Source organism: Camelus ferus, chromosome 6 (assembly GCF_009834535.1).
Source record: "Camelus ferus isolate YT-003-E chromosome 6, BCGSAC_Cfer_1.0, whole genome shotgun sequence".
Taxonomy (NCBI): domain Eukaryota; kingdom Metazoa; phylum Chordata; class Mammalia; order Artiodactyla; family Camelidae; genus Camelus; species Camelus ferus.
In genome coordinates this window covers 4,842,888-4,858,879 of record NC_045701.1, presented here as the reverse complement: position 1 = coordinate 4,858,879, position 15,992 = coordinate 4,842,888, and the positions used below count along the sequence as shown (strand labels likewise).

General features: G+C 38.3%; 1 protein-coding gene across 1 annotated transcript in view; it reads left to right on the top strand.

The window, feature by feature from the left end:
• The window catches only part of USP3 (ubiquitin specific peptidase 3), a 77,989-nt gene that overhangs the window by 2,705 nt on the left and 59,292 nt on the right, over window positions 1-15,992 (top strand). The window lies entirely within an intron of this gene.

Here is a 15,992-nt window from a genome sequence, read left to right as displayed (position 1 = left end):
AGGTAGCAGTACATCCTTGGAAAGTAGTTCTGTTTCCTCTGAGTGTCGGCTTGGTTTCATTATGTCATCTGTTAAAGAAAACGTTTACTTCACAGGTTGCTGTTAGGATGAACAAGGTAATTTTTGTGAAAACTTTGAGAAACTCCTACACACTGTTCAAGTTATAGGTGGTCTTATAGATCAGAACATCTTTATAAAGCGGACTTTGGATCTAAAAATCTAAAGCCCCTTAAATAGGGCCTAGGACAGACTGGTTTTATGCTGAATTATGTTTTACAAGGAGATGTATTACTCAACAAGATTAGGCGGTGTAAGAAGTAATTATGCCTTAGAATTAACTTGAGCTTCTTATCTATGGAAGGCACTGGGTACATTCTGTTGTATTTGCCCTGTAATTGTGTACCACAATGGTTCTCAAGCTTTTTATTTTCAGGGCACCTTTATGCTCTTAAAAATTATTGAGAACCCAAAGAGCCTTTGTTTGTGTGGCTTTTATCTATTGATATTGCTGAACTAGAAATTAAAAGAAAAAATTTAAATATGTATTTATTAAATCATTTACAGTTGACAGTAGTAAGTCCATTGCTTGTTAACAGAAATAATACTTTATATAAAATAACTACTTTCAGAACAAAAATTTGGTGGGAAGAGTGGCAGTATTTTAATTTTTTGCAACTTTTCTTTTGTCTGGCTTACTAGAAGACAGATTTTCATATCTGTCTTTTTGCATTGTCTCTTGAGATGCCATACATCATGTAGCTTCTGGAAAACTCCATTGCATGCTTGTGAGAGAATGAGGGTAAACAATAAAAATAACATCAATACTGTTTATGAAAATAGTTTGACTTCATGTACCCTCTGAAAGGGTTTTGGAAACTCTAAGGGGCTCAGGACCACACTCTGAGAACTCACTAGTAAACAACTGTAGTAACAGTTAAGGACACCTGCTGTTATCAAACTAGCTTTAGAATATTAAAGAATTCCTTAAGGCCTTAAAACTAGCAACATTTATGTGTATGTGGAGACTTAACAGAGTTTGTGAAATATATTAGCTAGAACCAGATCATGGGGTCCAGTAGTCCTTTGCTCTCAAAAAAGTTACAGTCTAATCTAGTTGGGGAGAGACAGGAAGCTGACTGGTTAGAAGATAAATCCATGTTGTGGTTTAAGGTAAATGTTGAAAATAGCAATTTCCTAATAAGGTAAAAGTTGATTTATGTCTAATTTTGCTAAAGGCATTCTTGTTTTAAATGAAAACATTTTAAATAAAAACTAGGACATCCTCTCAAGGTTTTTGTTAAGTGCACATACCAGATGTTATTTTCAGAAGCTGGAGGTTTGGGCATTTATTTTTATGGGTAAAAGAGTTGAACCAGTGGCAAAATACTGAGGGAAAAAAAACACAAATTGTTTAAAAAGATGCCCTAAATACAACTGTTTTAATAACTAAGGAAAGCCAAAGACTTCAAGGGTTTGGGTTGAATAGCCAGTTAAATTGGAGATATTTTAATAGCATAGACATGAGAATTTTCCCCTGATTAATTCTTCAAAGAGTTGAGAATGCCTCTTAAAGTTTCCAGTACAGCTCTCCCTCACATTACCTAAGAAAAGTAAGTGTAGATTAAAGTAAACGTTTTGCAGTTTTGGCTGTATGGAGAGTAACTCTTTTTTTTTTTTTTTTTTGAAGCTTCATTTAGTAGGATGGAGTTCTGAGTGTTGATTCCTTGTCATTGGTAGTAAACTTGAAGTTTGTGATAAAGGTGAGAAATCACTATCACAGAGTGATGGGTTATTTTATATTGTATTTCTCTCACAACCTACATCTAAAGAACATGCTTGTATGCCCAGTAGACTACATTTTTCTGGATAGGATCAGTCATTTGTTCATCATTAGGTCAAATGCATTTATTGCTTTTTAGTAACCCAGTATGAAATATTTATTAAGTAACTAGCACATAATAAGACACTCAGTGAACATTTACTTAATGAATGAACTTTTCCCCATTTAGATGGTGGTTGGAATGGCCTTAAACTTTATGTTGAAAATAAATAAAAAGTAAGAGAGCTTCTCCCCAGAATGCTTTCACCAGTCCTCACTCCCGGTTTTCAGTCTGTAAACTTTGGATTGTGAGCAAATGACCATCTGTGGTGGTGTTACCACAGTGAATTTGTATTCTTTTGACATTCTGTGTTTATAGATGGGCAGGTGGACATTTTAGTAATAAATGTGGATGGGCCAGTTTAAAAAAAAAGTCAGTGGACAGGTGATCCTTTTTTCACATTGATTTGGAAGATAAGTATTTGAATTTTATATACTTTTCTGGGGAATTTAAACTTTTTTGGTAATGTTTGTAAGCTTAAGTCAAATGTAATTTGTTTTTCTAGTTTTTCTGGCGGTATTCCACCCTCAGCTCCAGCTCCAGAACCTTAAAGGAGCCTCAGCATATTTCCAGGGTCTCTGACTAATTGGTAGAGATGTGAAAGGCCTGGGATTCAGAATGTGCTCCATGTGTGTGTGAAGAGGCTGCAGTCTAGGGATTCAGCCTCACATTTTGTTGTTGTTGTGAAGTTTTGACAAATGGGTCAAAGTTATTTTCTAAATGGTATTCTTAGTAGTGTACGAGGAATATCCTTCATGGCCTAAGAAGAAAGGACGAGGTGGAGGGAAGAATTCAGACTCTTTTGTTTCGGTTTCTCCTTTATTCTCAAAATAATTCATTCTCATCATTAGCCTTAGGCTCTTATAACATCCCACTTTTTCCTCATTGAAATTTATGCAATTTCCTTCTTTGCTGGAACATAATAGATTAATTTTGGATCCTTTAAACCAGATTTAGAAATACTTAGGTTCTTCTAATGTTTGTAGCTCAGTAAGCAGAACAGTGAGTAATTTAGTTTGTAGCTCATTGAGAAACTTAAATTCCTGTTTTAAAATGTAATTGAGTCCCTCTTCTATCAGGGAGTAATTTACAATTATGTTTCCCCCAACCTACTTTGTTTTTGAGTTTTCTCCCTCTTCTTGAGCTGTATTATGTTTTTTTCTTTGAAAAAAATGTTGATCTCCCTTGATTAAGTTTCTTAACCTATGGGTTTTGTGTTCAACCTAGGCGTTCAGACAGACTTGGGTAGTAGTTTATCAGTGTCCGAAGCGGAAAAAATGTCTATGGCTTAATGTATTTTAGTATTTTATATTTATTCAAAGCTCCTTTAAACATGAGAGCAAATGCATTCTAGGTGTTTTAATAGAGCTTTTCTGGACAGATGGCTTAGAAGGAAGTACTTAGATTCTCAGCAGGGGCTAGTACTTTTTGGAGAGTGTATTTATGATGAAGCTTACCTTGATTGACAGCTTAGAATGCTGAGAATAACATTAACAACAGTAACAGCTTGTTCATCTTTCCTAGAATTGTTTTGTGCCAAGACCTCTCAAGATGCTTGGTGATTTGTAATAGTCTGTTTTGAGAACGTATGTAAGGGCAGGTATCTTTCAGAATGAAAGGAAATTTATCTAAAAACTGTTCATTGCGATTGTATCCTGAAATCCTTCCGGATTGTTGAATGATCTTTGGCTTAGAAATTTGTAAACACAGATCATCTTTTAACTGCTGTGAGTCTGCAGATGTTAATATATATAGTAATTCCAGATGTTTTCTCATCTTAGTTTTACTGAGTAGGAGGAGAACTGAGAACAATATAAAGTAACTTCAAAGCCATTTGCTAGCATTTAATCCTGGCTAATTAACTACCTATCCTTGTAGTTTTTCCTGTTTCATACATTGTGAAACTGAGACAGAGATTAACAGTTGCTTAAGATGCTTGGGGGTATTAGAGATAGCCCAAAGCTTAAATTCAGATACCATTCAAACCATGTGTTTTAGCGTGCCTTTGTAAAAGCAGGGGCTTAATTTTGTCATCTAGTCACTTAATGTCTGATAAATTTAAAGAATTCTAAGTGTTTGGAAACATACAGGAAATAATTCCTTTGAAGATTTTTGATGTGAAAGTACATTTTAAATTCTACATTTTGAAAATAATTTATTTTAAAATTCTGTATTTGATTAGTGCTTCCTTCCCCCTGTTTGATTAAAATGCCAGCAAGTTGGAACAAGATGGGTTAGTACAATTTGGAAGAGAACTGTTTTTGAATGTTTTAATTTCAGTTCAGATCTAATTTTTTTTTTTTTTTTGTAGGCTGAAATTCACATTACTTTAGTGCAGATAAACCAACCTTCAGTTAGCTTTTGGGTGTTTTATAAACGTGTCTCTCTTCTTGAAGTTGCCCTGTCCCATTCCTTCATTTTTTTTCTTCTAGAGGAAATTCTTGGAGGTGGTTTGTTATGGGGTGGGGGTGGGGGAGAGAATTCTTAAGATAGGCAATTTTGCTTTTGCCTCTTGGTAGCTCAGAGGTTATTTGAATCTTTGCTTTTAGGCAGTATACTTTGTTGATTCCATTTAGTTATATTCTAAGATTTTCCAATTGCATTTCTTATAAAAGTTAATTATAGTCTTTAGACTGCAGTGCTTAAAACAGACTTCCCTCCCTTTTTTCTCCCCCTCCTTCTTAAAGACATACTGAAAAGTAGGTATATGTGTGCTATTTACAGATGTATAAAATGCAGATGAGTTTAGGAAAGCAATTTCACTTTGAAAACTATTGAAATTAAACTTGGACATTGAAAAATGAAGTTCATAGTTGTCTTAGTGTTTGTGTTAAATACTTCACCATTAATCAGTGCTAGCTAATTATATTTTATAAGACTTTTGAGGAGGGAATTGAGAATTTATTTTGAATATGAACCAACTTGTGTCTTTGAAAAGATATAACCAACTGGATTTTATCTGGAGACTTGGTACTCTGCTTTAGGTTTGAGTAGCTCTATCCATTTTGAGTTGATGTTCTTTCCTGATACTTGTTTCTTTGTTCTTGTTGGGTTTAAGGCAGTCTTGTAGAAATCTGCTTGCCTATTTATCCTTGACCCGCCTTGAAGACCTTTATGGACTGTTCTTGTACTATCTCATCACCAGGACGAGCAGGCTGGTGATTAGCTGTCATGTCCCTGCAGGTTTAATGTAACTGACTGTGATATTACACTTGTTGTTTTAGCTTCTTTAAATCTTTGTCCTTACTGAACATGTTCAGATATTCTTTTTTAAATAATAGATTATTGTTCATTCCTTTGTTTTGAACATTTGTTGCACAGTATTGGGATGGTAAGATTTTTGGTCAAAGTTTGTGAAGATCATGCTGAAATTTCTAGGGAGCAATTTTTTTTCTTTTTGCCACAGATTGTTTCCCTGGGATAATTGATAGATAATATGTTGGAGAAATATTCTAATATAATATTTTTAAAAAGCAACTTAACTTAGATCATCTGGGGCTGACACTTAAATTGTTGATTGATATTTTTTATTTTAGTGTCACACAGTAAAATTGAGATTAACTCTATTTTCCATCTGAATTACTTTGAATGTTAATTGTGAGATGGATGCAAATGTGGATTGGGGAAATTGTTAAATGTGGATGGAAATGTTGATTGGAGAAACTGTTCTCTACAGCTAAAGACTCAAGCTTCACCTTAGGTGTATGAAGCAGCTGCCAGAGCTCTAATTCATGCTGTGAGAATTTAATTCCAATTTAATTTAACTGCATCAGTTTCATTTCAGTTATTTCAAGTGTTTTGTTTGTGTATAGTTTTTTAAGAGCCTCATTTAAGAATTTTTTTCAGGCTTTTGTGTGTTTTTTATTTGAATAATTAATAGATATTTTTGGGGAAGTGTGGATCAGATTTTTAAATTGTACCTATTGGTTGTAAAAAAAATTCCAACTCTTGGTTTTTGTTAAATAATTAGAACAGTTATTGGAGTTTACAGGTGCATATTTTCTGTTATATTGGGTTTCTAGCCCTTTAAGCAGAGTATAAACATGTGCCTAGTTTATGTTTTTTCTTTCCGTATCTTCATAAATAGACCCATTGATTTTAAAAGAATAGCTTCCCAGCACACCTGTAAGTACAACTGTGGTGATTCCCCGCCCCCTCCACCGCCACTTTGTGCTTTAGTGCAACCTTTATTATATAACCACAGAAAACTGGGAAGAGAACTGTGCACTGCAGATACTAGACCTGCGCTCTAAGTGAAGTCTTTGATAATAAGAGCTCCCTAACCCTCTTAATTGTTTTACTTATTTATGGAAGTGAGTGCTTCCTCTAAAATATATATATGCATCTTTTCTTATATTGCATACACTTGCTTTTGTTTTGAAATAATAGTTGTATGGTGTTTACATTTATGGCTTGATTCATTTCTTTTGAAAATCCCCCTGTTGTTTAACCATGGATTCGCTTACTCAGGTTGTTGGCAAGAGCGTGGAATTGCATCAGATCTTGCTATATTAAATAGATGGGAATATTAGATGCCAGAATTTTTCTTGAGTGATTCATGGCTCTTGTGTTCATTCTCTGTATCATCAGCTTCCTAGGGAGAGTTCTTTTTGAAACAATATAAACTCCTGGTAATTTTTATGCAGTTAATTTGTATCTGGTCGTTTAAAGGCCAAAGTGGCCCATTTGACTCTGACTTAGTCGTCTGCTTTGACTTCAGTGGTTTTAATCCTTGTCCCCACTACCCTTTCCTCTCATTTGGAGTTCGGGGCACAGTTCCAGCATTTAGCCAAAGACTGCAGAACAGATAAAGCATGCTAGCTTCAGTAGGTGGTTTTCACCAAAGTGGATGTGAACAGGTCTGAGTTTGTGATAGAACGAGTGATTACAAGTGTGTCTAGTGCTTTACAGTTTTTGAGACCATGAAGTTTCACATACCTTCTTTCTATATTTTATTTTCATTTGATGTTGAAAACTGATCTCAGAAATCCATTTCAAAATAGAATAGAATGTTTGAGCCAGTGAGGGGACCAGTCTTATGGGTCAGAATTTGCCTCTGTGTAGGAAATCAGCAGGACCAGATGCCCTCTCTTTTCTGGCTCTGTAGGTATCTGGATTTGTTAACATATAGATGACAAATTTTGACCAGCTTTGAAATTACATTCTTTAGCAGAGGAAACATATCATTAGCTCTGCAAATTAGCCTTGTAGTGTTCAGGGAATTCAGTAGGTGCCTGGCCCCAGATGATAAACTGCTATTGTAATTTTTATTTCATGTAATAGAGTTTAGGCATTTTTTTTTAAGATGAAAAAAATGGTTTGGGCAACTTCATGAATTGATATGGCTGTTACATCAATCTACTTTTTAAAGATTAATTCATGTTTTCAAAAAGTTACACACACACACACACACACACACACACACACACAGTTAAGTCATAGTATCAAATGGTTTAAAATAGAAGAGCAGTCTCCTCCACCACCGCCAGTCCTCCTGTCCACAGACAACTGCTTTCAGCTCGATTTAGTTTTCTCTCTCATATTTACCTACATGCATCTAAGTAATATACTGTTATTTCTTAATTTATCCATTTTAGGTATCATCTCTTGACATCTTGCTATGGTAAATGAGGACATTAGTGTTTGCGTTACCCTCCCCTCTGCCCCTCTCTCCATTTCTCAGTATAGTTAGATTACAATTTTTGATTAATATGGTGACTGCTTCTTTTCTTGCCTGGCATTTTATTTTTCCTTGAGTTAATAACTGCCTTTTAAAAAAATTGCTTACTTTGACTTCTACACATTTTCTCCCGAATGTAACCTATAAATCTGTCAAATGTCTATGAGTATTATTTTCCTAGCACTTTAAACACGTAATCTCTTAGCTTTTTTTTTTCTTTTTTCTTTTTTTTTTTCTGAAGACCTCCTTTCCGGAGCGCTCTGGCTCCCATCTGAGCTGAGTCTTCTCTGGGCCGGTTGGGCAGTTTTTATCCTGTGATTCCCTTGCTGTTCTCTTGTATTGGATCTCCCATTTCCTAGATCCCAGGTCTTTCTTTTCCTTGGTTTATTAGACCATTTTTGCTGGATTACATCATTTAGCTCCCTTCTCGGGGGAGGCAAGCTTTTGACCCCATGCAAGTCTGACACTTTGATTTTACCTTTAATACTTGATTGCTGGACTGACTGTAGACTATTAGTTTGAAAAGATTTTCTTTTAGAATTTTGAGAGCAATGTTCCTTTGTTTTTAGGCTTCCAGTGCCTCTGTTGAGAAGCCTGATGCCCTCCTGATTACTGTTCCTTCATGTGGGTCCTTTTACTTTTTTTCCTGGAAACTTTCAGGCTCTTCCCTCCAGCCTTGGTGGTCTGGAACTTCAGAACGATGTGTCTTCGCATGGTTAGTTTTCCTTTTGTTGCCATGGGTGCTCAGGGGACTTTTCAGTCTGCACATTGGAGAGTACACTCATCCTCCCATACTGAAATCTCCTCGTTGCTGCATTCTCTTCGTACAGCTCCTGTTAATTGAATGTTGAGCGCCCTGGGTGGAACCTGTAATTTTCTTATCTTTTTATTTCTTTGCCTTTTGGTTCGAGTTCCTGAGCTACTTCCTTTTTTTTTTTCCCTTCCACTCTTTCTATTGAATTTTGATGATAATATTCTTAATTTAAGGGCTTTTTCTCATTTTTCTGACCATTGCTGTTTCATCCATTCTGTTCCTGTTCCTTTGCTATATCTTTTCTTATTACTTCTGGGTTTTAGAGTTTGTTTTGAAGCTTTTCTGTGCTCCCTGCATTGTTCCTGTTTCCTCTGGGTTCCTCTGTTTCTTTTCAAAATGATTCTCCCAGACAAGGATGTTTTCTTCGAGGGTCTTGTTTTATCTTTGTCTATCTTTTCATAGAAGAGTGAGGCACTGAAAAGCTATGTAAGTTTGTCTGTAACATTCGTCTGTAAGGGTGAGGCTTGTCTGCAGTGGGCTTCACTGTGAGGTCGGGGAGCAGGCTGCCTTCTTCAATGGAGAAAGACATCTTTGTGGAGTTTTTTTGTTTTTTTGTTTTTTTGCAGCATTTAGTTTTTCAGTTTTCCATCTGGCGGCTGTACACTTGGCCACTGATGTTCTGACATCAGGACGTAGGAAGTTCTGTGAATCAGTCGTTCATCACAGCCCTTGGACCCCCTTGTGTTCAGTCCCATCCGTACCTTTGCTGTCTGCTGTGCTCAGTGTCCCTGAACCCAGAGCCCCCTCCTGTCTACACTTTCCTCTGCCAGCACTTAGGTTGTAGCTTCCTTCACGCTGCTTAGGTTGTTACGGCTCCTCTAACTTCTTCCTGACTCTCAAAAATGTGTTGAAATCTTTTATCTGCTTTGCTGGCCTCACATGTTCTCTTTATCTTTGGGAGTTAATATCAACTTAATTTCTTTATTGTCCGGTTTAGTGGGAAATTAGGATGGAGAAGAGAGGGAAGCAAGAAGTTGGTCTGCCATACTTAATTTGGTGTCTATTTTTAAATGAAATATTTTTAATCTGGTTTTTAGGGCAAAGTGCTGAGAAATGGATCTGATTAGTTACCCTCCAGAGAGTTAAATCACTCAAACTGAAATTTTGCAGTACTGTATTTGAGTCAAAGTTCAAACTCAGATTTACCTTCCCCAATGAACAGAGCAAAGTATTGTTGCTATTATCAGAGTCAGCAGAGAGAGTAGGTAAGCCCAAGGGTTTGACTCTGCTTGGGAAGCCAGATCATAAGCCAGACGTTGGGTATGTAAAAGAAACATAGTTGTAAAGCCACTTGGACTACTGCAGTCAATATGTTGTACTATTTTTACTAGATTAGTTCATCATCCATCAATATAGGGAAGTTAATGTCAGGTTTATAGTACTCTTTGGCTCTGCACGATAGTAATTTAACCTTTTCCCTTGTGTTTCATAATGAAAAAAAAAACATGTTCTTAATTGGAAGTAAAGAATAAAATTTCTTTAATCTCAAAAAACCTTTTTATTTTGATACAGTTTCATACTTAAAGAAACATTAAGAATAGTACAGAGAACTCCCATCCAGTTGTCAACATTTTTCCACACTTGTGTTACGTGTGCATCTTCTTTTTATCCACCCTCTTCCCAACCCCCCAGCCCCTGCCCCCCTCCCCACTGCCCAGTAATTTGCAGACCTAATGCACCTTCATCCATAAATAGTTTAGGTACCCCACCCCCCGCCAAGAACAAAGACTTTCTTTTCAGTAAGTACAGGATATTGGTCAAAACAAGGACATTTAATAACTAGTACAATAGTATTATCTAATGCACATTCCATACTCAGAGTTCTCCAATTGTTCCAGTAATGTCCTTTATAGCTATTTCCCCTTTTTTGTCCCCCCCCCCACCTCCCACAGATCTAATCCAAGATCATGCTTTTCATTTAGTTGAGATCAATCTTTAGTCTCCTTTAATCTGGAATAGTTCCTTATCCTTTCTTTGTCTTTCACATCTTATTTTTGAAGAATACAGGCCAATTATTTCATAGAATGTACTTCAATTCGAGTTTTCCTGATGTTTCCTTATGATTAGGTTGAAGTTATGCATCGTTTTGGTGGGAGTACTGCAGAAGTAATGTGTCTTCTCAGGGCATCGTGTCAAGAGGCATGTGAGGTTGTTTGTCTCATTCCGGTGATGTTAACTTCTATTATTTTATTAAGGTAGTATTTGCAAGGTTATTCCACTGTAAATTTACTCTTTTCCCCTTTATTATTAATAAGTAACTTGTAGGAGATGCTTTGTAATTTTATGGATGTCTTGTTCCTCGTCAGACTTGCACCCAGTAATTTAGCATCCATCGATGATTCTTAACTGAATTAGTTATTACTAGGATGATTGCAAGATGTAGATTTTCTATCTCTTATTTCTCCTAAATATATATAGGGAAGAGCTTTCCTTTCTCTCCCATTTATTTATTCATTTATTTTATTAACACGGACTCATAGATTTTTATTTTATTCTGTGATACTCTGTTACTTATTTTGAGGCTCAAATTGTTTTAGATTTGCCTAGTGGGAGCCCCTTTAAGCCATAATTTTGAGATGCCCCCATTGTTCTTGGAGGCCGTTCTTCCTGGCACAGCCAGACGCCCCAGGCGTGGCCTGCCCTAGTCCTGAAATCAGTCATTTCTCCAAGTAGCCCTCCTTCCTTCTAGTGGGGAGTAAGATTTATAAACTAAGATTTCTCAGCAAATAGGAGCTAAGAAACATAAATAAACAGACATGTCTGTATCTCTTTGTGTGTGTGTGTGTGTGTGTGAGACCATGAGTTCATACTGATACCTGAACTCCAGTTCAGCCCTACAGGTCTAGTCTTGCTCTTTCTGTCCCCATCAGTGAGAATCTGGTTCCCATTGTCCTCAGCATTCGTACTTGTTCGCTCAGTTCCATAAGCAGAGAAATCAGGTCCGAGCTGCTAACCCATACCTTATAACTAGAGATCAATATTTGTTTATAGTTTTTTGTCTGTATACTGACAGTGTATAAAGTATTACGTTCAAAAGTTATTTGGGTTAGTTTCCTTCCCTCTTTTAATACACTTATTTACTTGACATGCAGTTAGCTTCATTTGTTTGTGTTTGATTTCCATTTTAGATTTTTCTCCCACCTCATCCTTGCTGATTTTACTTTTTTATGTGTATAAAACATGAGTATGGTCCTCAGAGTTAAAACGATAAACTATTATACCAAAAAGTGTCACCACCTGATCCTTCCTCTCATTGCTACCCATCCCTGTAGACAATCAATTACTTTGATCTACCCTTCCTGTGTTTCTTTTTATTAAAAAAAAAAAGTACATGAGTATTTTCTTATTTTTTCTCACAAAAGGTAGCAAACTAAGTATATTCTTTTGAAATTTTTTTCTTTCATTTAATAGTATATTCTGTTTATCACTCCATGTTTGTAGTAATTTTCCTTATTATTTTTAACAGCTTCATAGTACTCCATTTGTGATGTCACAGTGAATTCAAACATTCTCCTATGTTTGGGCATTTAGGTTGTTCCCAGGATTTTACAGTTGCAGACAATGCTGCAGCTAATAGCCTCACACAGACATATATTTGTATTATTAGGTATCATCAGGGAAGAAGAAAAGTTTAACTTTTTAATTGAGCAGTAATAAGTTAGTGATTTTATAATAATACTTCAAACTATTTGTCTGCCAGCTCCTATCTTCCCACCTACTGTGATCTTACAAATGTATTTAAGGCTGTGGATGTGGAATAATTTATTGTACTTTGATTTCTGTCTGGGAAACCTTGAAATTCGAGAGCTGGAAGAGGCCTCGGAAGCGTTGTTAGTCTAGGTCCCGGTTCATTTTAAGCAACTGGCTATTCCTTTTACATGCTGATCAGTGCTTTTTACCACCGAGTACTCAGACCCAGCTGTTTCTAGTGCTTTTCTCTTTTAATTTAATTCGTGTTGGGTTCCTGCCTGTCCTGCTGTTAACTGGCTGCTCCCTGGGGTTATAGAATGGCAGTTGGATAAGACAGTTACACATAGGGTAGAAACAAGGGTTTGGGCGTCCATTTTCTCTGGTAGGTCTGAGCACATTAGTGAGTAGCATAAACGCAGGGGCGCATCTTGGATTCCTAGATAATGCTGCTGGCTCTCCAGCAAAAGACTCCCAGTCTTTTGTCCCAGCAAATGGGCATTGAGGTGGTGGTGGGGGACCTCCTCCTGCGTTGCCGGATAACCAGGCCAACACAGCTTCCCTTCAGAAGGGCCATGAAAGGATTATGTATATGTTGAGATAATGATCCCCTCAACCTAGGGTTGCCTGGAGCCTCCAAGCAGGTCACTTCTGGCCCCGAGATGACACCGCAATTTATGCACATGCTCTATTCAGATGTTACCATTTTTCATGCATGTCCTGACATGGAAAAGGTTAGGAAAGTAGGCTAGAGCAATCTCAAATTAACCTCTAAGAGCCAAGGACAGTGCCTCTTAGAGAAGAATTGACTTATTTAGAGTAGAAGGTTAAACCTAAATCTGTAAAAATAAGCTGATCACCATATCTTAAATCTGGTGTGATTTGAGATCATTTCTGTTTACTTCTTTGCTAAAACAAAAGTTATAAATTGAAAGAAAAATTTTTTTTAATGACTTGGCCTGAAACCCTGCTATATGGATGTTGGAACACCCAAGGTATATTTTGATTTTTTAGATTGGTGCGCCATGATTTAATCTCTGTTCTGAATACCTCTCAGGTGTATTTCAGTATGGTTTTGACACCTAAGTTGCTTCTCTACTTACATGTTTTATCTGAGTAGTATCTCATTAAGTTGTCTAAACCTCCTTGTGCATCTCTCAAAATGTGCTTCTGAAGTATTTATTTTACTTAAAATATATAAAATTTAATGATTCTGACATTAAGGTAATTATTATAGTTGTTACCAATTTTGAAATAAGCTTATTAAAATAGACTATTTTATCTCATTCATTTGATGTTTTAAATATAATTTAATTTAAGGTCAGATAAAAGAGGAGTTTCTGAGGGATTTTTGCTGACTTTGGCGTAGATATTTGGAATGTTTCTCTGAAAAGGAATTGTCAGCTGCAGGTCCTTTTAATGAGTGGAAACTCAGGGGAAAAGTTCTGAGAATTAGTAGTCATGGTATATGTGGACATATGTTAACTGCTTTGTATAGAATCGCAGTCACCAGAGTTAACCCCTGGCAGCCGTTTTGCTCTCTTTAGTGTATGTTTAAGGGAAGGGAACTGAGCGTCACTGGGTGCTTTCTGTTCGCTAGGCCTCTTGTCGTGTACTCGATACCGCTTGTCTCATGAGTCCCTTACCGTAGCCGTGCGAGGCAGAGGTGGTGTCTGTCCTGTTGACAGATGAGGAAGCAGGCTCTGGAACCACCTCCTTAAGGCCGTAGAGTAAGAGACTGGCGCAGCCAGCAGGTGAGCCTCAGACTGTTGGTTCTGGAGCCCGTGCTTGCTTCATTATGCCACATGATCTCTGACGTGTTCCTTTTGAGTCCGCAGAGTAACAGTTACATCCCTAGTAGGGTAACCAAGTCAGTTTGGTACATTTTTATATTAAGGAAGGAAGGAGTTGTTTTGGCAGGATTAGAGGCCAAGGGCAGGGATCAAGGCCAAGGGCAGGGATCAAGGCCTCGGTGTACTTCAACCAAAATGGCGTGGAGCATAGTTCTGGTCACCGTGCCCATCTCCTGCTTCCTCCTTTGGGGCTAGCTATGCACCATTTTTCTGAGAACCTTAAAAGTGTAAGTACTTCCTCAGAAATCCTGGGAGTCTGTTTAGGATGTGGGCTCTGAGCCAGCTACAGAGGCCTGGGATCAGACATTGCTGATAGGGTGTGATGGGGGTCAAGCCAGGCTGGCTGAGGACCACGTCAGGGCTCGTAGTAAAGAGAGAACTGGAAACAGAGATGGAGTAGGGTGTTCTCAACTCAGAATTATCTACAGTCAGTTTTTCAAATCTAACCTTCAATAAATGTGAGGCTTCCCGGAGTGCTTCTTAAAAAGCATAAACCAGAGAGGCAAAGGGAATGAAGGACAAGGCTCTGGAGCTTTAAATGAAGAGAAAAGGAATTCCTGCAAGTGCCAATGACACTTTTAAAAGAATCTTTATCAAGAATTTGGGAATAATGTCTTTGAGATTTTTGAAGGTTGTTTTTACAATGTAGGGCAACATTAGGATTGTGGTTTTGCTCAAGAAAGAATTGGGTTGTCATATGGTATTAAAATCTGGGTTTAAAATATTGATGGGATAAAGAAAGAACCGTTTCAAAGGATGGTGGCAGCTTAGTGATGATGCGCTGCCATGCTTTACTCTCGTTACCTCTGTTGTAGAGAGGATAGTCTAGTCTTCAGTTTTGATTCCTGTGGGGTAGAACCTCTTGAAGGCTCTCATCCTCACTTCTACTAAACAGCAGCGTCAGTCATTCCAGCGAGTTGTTTGGCAGAGGTGAACGGTGGAAGCTCTATCGCTGATGCTCCTCCTTCTCCAGGTGTCCTGTTATCTCTTGCTGCGTAACAAACTGTCCTACATCTTAGTGACTTACAGCAACCATTTTATTTTGCTTATGATCTTAGGATGGGTCAGGAGTTCAGGAGGAACTTGGCTGGTGTGGTATCGGCCGGAGAACCTGAGGCTGGAGCATCCACTTCCAGGATGGCTTCTCAAGTCACATGTCTTGTGCCCCTGTGTCCTGGTCTCCGTTTCTGCCCCTCTCCCTTTCCCACCTACCCCTCCCCTCCCCAGCCTCTGTGGTATCATATTCTGCAAGGTCTCTCTGTGTCATTTGGTTTCTCATAGGATGTTGGTCTCAGGGTGATTAGGCGTCTCATGTGGTGGCTGGCTTTCCCAAGAGCAAGCATTCCAAGCAGTAGAAAGAGGAAGCCGTCATTTTCTGAAAACCTAGACCTGCAAACTGACACGCAGTCCCTTCAGCCATACTCAGGTGGTCACGGCACTGGCAGAGCCTGTCCAGATTGCATGGAAGAGGACGCAGATGAGCCTCTGATGGGAGGCGTGTCAAGGACTTTGAGGTCATCTTTAATCTATAGTAGGGCCTTTAAACAGAGACGAGAGAGTGGCTATGAGAAATCCTGGACTGTGACTTTACCAGAAAACAATTTATTCATCTAATGATTCAGGAGAGATTAACATTGCTCACCTTGAATAAGAATGGGACCGAGGCAAGAGAAAACTGCCAGAGGAGGAAGGTGGAAAAGATTGCCTTTCCTACAAGATAAGCTTTATTTCACCACTGCCTTCCTGCCCTGGCCCTGGACGCTGGGCTCTGTGATCTCTGTGAGTCCCAGCCGGCTGCTTCTGACCGCTGTGGGTGTGGGGCTCATGCTCAGTCTCCCAGCCCTGCCTTGGCTCCCTTCCTGGGCCCTGGGCACCTCCTGTTGCTCTGTATGGGAGTTCCCTTGTTCCCCTGATCCAGGGAACCCAGCGCCCACTCCAAGAACGAGCAGCCTTGGGTTCGGATGATTGAGCGACAGGCAGTGGTTCTGGCTGCCCTCAGGCTGCTGTGGCACCTCTGGCATTGCTCAGTGTAGCTGGCTTCCCTGGACTACGTTATGGCCGAGTCCTGTTCTCTCTAT